The sequence below is a fragment of the Lethenteron reissneri genome, chromosome 25, assembly GCF_015708825.2.
Source record: "Lethenteron reissneri isolate LAM-NWPU_2019-01 chromosome 25, ASM1570882v1, whole genome shotgun sequence".
NCBI classification, from domain to species: Eukaryota; Metazoa; Chordata; class Hyperoartia; order Petromyzontiformes; family Petromyzontidae; genus Lethenteron; species Lethenteron reissneri.
The window spans coordinates 8,704,602-8,710,022 of NC_083803.1; positions in this window are offsets into that span (position 1 = coordinate 8,704,602).

The window sequence follows — 5,421 nt, forward strand, 5'->3', positions numbered from 1 at the left end:
AGCATGTCTCTACCTCATACAATATTGAATGTGCAGAAAACATTGCATTCATTTAAAACCAGTGGGGGGAAAAACACATTCCAGGATGATGCTGTGTTAAAAAAAAACCCTTTTTCTAGGCCTTATCTTTGAATAGTAGTAGTGATAGAGCAATCCTTTTACATTTCAGTACTGTACAGTGTATGTTAAAAGCAATATTACAGATTGTCTTGCATATATTAAGATCATACTTTTAAACTTTACTATAAAAAAAATGGCCCTGTTTTCTCCATCCAGTCACATATAGCTTTGTCCCGCTATTACATTGGCGTATGTGTCCAAAGATCCCTGCAAAACGGAGGCACATACGAGAAATTTAATATCAGCACATTGTACAGAATGATTGAACAATACCTTGTGGACAGTTATCGTTAAAAACAAATGTATTATTTTCCACTAATTTCTTGTTCCCTTAAGTTATATAATTAGTTTACATTTTGTGATACGAAAACACAGCGCCGAGGTTAAATACCAACAAGGGGAACGTTTTAGCATAGATAATGAATCGGTAAAATAGTAAATGAAAGGGAAGTGGGTGAACTAAAACAGTTGAACAGCAGCAGTGTTTCTTCGGCTGCCTCGTATTTTGAATCCTGAGTTAAATCTTTTCATCCTGTCCCAGAAGCTACTTCGAGTCCCAATTACCATATTTATAAGCGCATATTTCATTTCTTTAGACACCCAGCAAAAAAATTTAAGCACATGAATAAATCAAAAATTAAAATGAGGAGCTATTGACTACTGCGTGCAGAATTTAAAATAAAGCAGATAAGCTCCAATACTGTTATAATTGTAATACAAAGACATAAGATTATTTTCCATACATTTTGCGTGACGTTTAAAATATATATTATATTGCATCAAGATAATCTGGATTCATATTAAGTACTGTTTAGTATATGATTCGTTTCGTAACAAGCTACACGCTTTAAGACAACATGCAATTTAGTAATGCCCTCTGAATGAGTATACAGAAATCAAGTGGAGTGAAAATGTTACAATGAAATGGTGTGAATGGTATGTTAGATGCTGTTAAGCTGTCTGCTTCAATTACTGCTTCAGTTTTGAAGTTCAAATTCATACAAGTCCCAGTAGATCTATTATAAGCTACTATCATGTGGATGCGGTGTTTTTCACGTTTAAGGTTGCAAAGTTATTTTGTTTAACCAAGTGGGAACTCAAGATAACGAGGACAATTTAATTAGAAAAATTGTGACTGAGTGCATTAGTCTGCCTGTAGGGGGCAATAATTGCTACGTATAATTCCAAATGAGTCATTTAAGTTTTTTTTTTACATTTGGCAAATGTAAACGGTGATGCTGGCACACATCGGCCTATAAATTTGAATGGCATCATGGTATTTTAATGGTCCCCGTGAAATAGATGGCGCGTAGTATAAATGTAGTGTCAACGATTCAGAGACACAGTTTCTAGGAGGCACTTTATTTATTAACAACTTTCACGGTCTCGTCCGCACACTCTCCACAGTAGCTCAGCCTAGCCTGTACACAACACTAGCCGTCTAACACTCACGGCGCTGACTGAGCTAGCCAACTACTCTCCTTCGCAGCGCAATATCTAGAGGAGACGTTAAGCGACGACGGCGACGAGACGACAGAAACGACGAGACGAGTCCACTCCCAGAACCGGCAGCCTCGAGCTCCCGCCCTCGGCTCCTTTTATGCTCCCCAGCGCGGCCTGGCTCCGCCCTGACCGCGCCTCCCTTCTCGAACCCGCTAGCAGGTTCCATGGGCTTCCAGACGGGGTCCTCCGTGACCCTTACCTGAGTTCCTCCCTATACCTACACCCGTGCACGCCCTCACCGGTGCGTGTGTATTGTCTGTCCACCATCAGCCGGTGCTACTAGTATGATTCTTACACCCGCATTGTTAATCAGGGTAGCCACTGGAATCGAACCGTGAGCCTCTGCAACAACCGGTAAATCTGCTACCATTGGGTCGCGTCTACTTGCCTTAGTCACAAATTACTCTGCACTTTTCATCTGCGTGGTAATGCACGGGTAAATGCAGACGTTGCGATGAGTTTCCCACCATTTCTGGGCCAGTCCTCGTGTTTGCCAAAGGCTCAGACAATACGATTAAATTGGAGCTTCTGGGATACCACTTCCAGGTGACTCATCTGTGGATAATGGGATGAAGGTGCCACCACTTTCAGATTACTTCTTTTATTGGCAGACAAGCGCGGACAGGAGGAAGAATCGATACATGGATAGTGTAATAGGATTTTCCGAGGATTGCTTCAGGTGTGCTCAGGTGTAGGCAGAGAAGACATCTTCAGCCTGTCCTTGCAGGGAGTTCAAGCCCCCAGGAGGAGCAACAGAGGATTAAGAGTGGCCTCTTGCTGAATAGACGTTGACTGTGAGCTATGAAAGATATAAAAAAATGTATTACGTATATACATAAAAAAATACTAATTTTGATATATGAACATTCGATTATATGATATGTGGGGAGGCTTTAATTCAGTAGTTGCTTGACCATGGCTGAGGATAATGATGATGAGATACTACAATATAAGGAGAGGCAACAATAACTTTCATATGGCATACAATTATAGCATGGTTACTCCCCTTTATCAAATGTCACCCTCAAGGATGCTGCAGTGCATTACAAAATCATGTAGCCAGGCTAAACTCAAATTAGTGACACCCAAAGCAAATCTACTGAGGCCAGGACCCAATTACACTGCCCATGCAGGTGGTTACTATGGCCATGATAGCACCAGTGCCATATTCCTAAATGTCAAAACGTCATTATTATTAAATTATAAAATTATCTTGATAAAATGCATGTGAAAAGTGACTTAACTATTTTTTACTATTTACACAGTACCATTTTTCCCGTACTATTCAATGTTGTCAGCCACATGTCATAATAAGAGACATTCTGGAACTCTCAACGCTTGCTGTGCGTTGCATTAACGGAAAGGGCCTGGCAGACGACACATAAATACCATAATGTCAATTCCAATGAGCCTTGTTCATTCACATTACAGTATTATGGATGACAAGCTGTTGTGATCTACTGGTTAATACACCAGACTTGCGTTCCAGAGGTCATCAGTTTAGATCTCCCAGTGCAAGTTTGTTAACCCCCCCCCCCACTGCCTCTATAAATGGTCACAGCTGTAAGGGGCGCCATGGTGGCAAGAAGTTAACTACCTCACCTGGTATACAGGAGATCTTGGGTTCAATCACGACCCCTTACACCTGTGGCATATTTGAAATTTGCATGTTCTCTCTGTCTCGTGCGGATTTCATTTCCAAGTCCTCCAGTTATTCCTTCCACATTTAGAAAGATGCGTTTAGAGTATTTTGAAATTTCCACACGATAAGCCACTTCGTTGAGCTATCATTTGTGGCCAGGACGCTTCTGAAAAAGAGACATATAGCGCAGTGGGTCTTACCTGGTAAAATAGTAAAGTATATCATTTAGTTAAATACTTTAAAATATTGCTAGGGTCAACTACAAGATCACTTTTCTCTGCCACGGTGCCTCTTCTTTTGGTTGTCCGTTGTATATTTTTTCATTCCGAAACCCGATGTTAGAGCTCATGGTAGAACAGCCGCAGGGCAACTCACAACCTCCTCTTCATACCAAGGACCAGGACCATCACTGCCGGGTATCTTTAATCAATGGCAACCCCCTCCATCTGGAACGCTATCCTTCTGCACATTCGCAGCATTCAATCTCCACTTACCTTTAATAGACGCTTAAACGGCCACTTCTATCGCCTGGCTTTCAAGCAACACCGAACTTAGCTCCGCACCGCAAGTTTCACATGTCATTTATGTCCGTTAAATATTGCGTGCTGTAAATTGCATTTTACACCAGCTCATCGATTGACGGCTCATGTCGGTAATTCCACCTCTTCAGATGTCTACCAAACGTAAAATAGTAGGCCAAATACCCTCTAGAGGAGCTCTCTATTGGACGCCATTCTGCCAGCAGTGGCGTGAGCAAGCAATTTCAGGGCTTACACCTTTATATTGCTTTCATTGTATGTGATTAACGAATGAAAGCCAAAGTGAAAATAGTCGCCCTCGAGTATGTTTACACTGCGAAAGAATTGCTCCCAGACTGAAAGGTCCAACGTCAAGCCATCATTTTGAGAATGAGAAAAAACATGCAATTGACACCTGCACACAATCGGCTGAGACAGGCAATAGACGGGAATCTAATTTAAACCTCGAGGTGACTGATCGCAACGGAAACCGAGACCATGGGGGACGGACGTTTCTGGAGGTTGAAGGATGCAACAAGACCTGGCTTTTTGGTAACTTCTTCGCTGGACGATGTTTCATATCTTGTTATCCCGAACACAATAAAGAAGCGCTCAAATGTCCAAACGTGTCCGTGTTCTGTATTTTCACAAACAAAGGGTAGGAAGTTGGAGGTTCTAAAATGGCTTACGTGTAGTGGATACAGCATTCGCCGATTCCACACATTTACAGAGTCGTACATAATTGGGATGCTGCTGTGGTGTAATGCTTCGTGCACTGGACTTGCAATCCAGGGGTCGGTGGTCCGATTCAATCTCCCAGCACCAGCAGAGGAAATAATGGGATTATTTATTTAAAAAATAATCGCTGTGTCTCTGTCCCATCCAGCAGGTCGTGTGTGGTGGAGTAAAGTGTCGGCATTGTCCACCTCTTCCAAGGTGTCTCGTCAGCATGGAAGAGTAGGCCAAAGAATGCACTCAAGAGGGATTATCTCGATTTCAACCAGAGTGGAAACCCTTCCACCATCAATCGGCGTGAGCAAAAAATTGCAGGGCTGCGGCTTTATCATTTTATCTCTCGATTGTGAACAGTGATTGTAGCGATATCCGCCGTAGTTAAATGCAATTCGGAGGCAACCTGCATAATCGCAGTGTTGTTCAGTACAGGTAGAACTCCTCTTATCCCGTGGCCGTATCACCTGCAAATCCTATTATTTCCAAGAATTGGATAATTATCTTAGAAAACTCCTATTATCCACGATATGTTTTATATTATCCACGGTTGTTTTCCAGTCCTGCTTTGCAAAATGTTCCTTTTTTTGCAAATAAGAGGAGTTAATCGGGAAATGCATCTCATTATCTTCAAATATCAGCACAATTTAAAACCGGATGAGTGAAATTAATTTGAGGATAGTGTTCCGTATAATAGGGTGTGTCGTGTTCGTCTGCCACACCACCAGAGACAAGAGTTACCATGTGCTGTACTGCACTGCGTTGATATGCAGCGATCATTCTGAAAAACTTCCACGGAATTCAATAAATGACGAATTCATACGGTGTGCAATGATTAGCATTGATTGCACATTGTCACTTGAAGTGAAGTGTAAAAGAGTAACTAATTAACAGACAACCACAGACTGG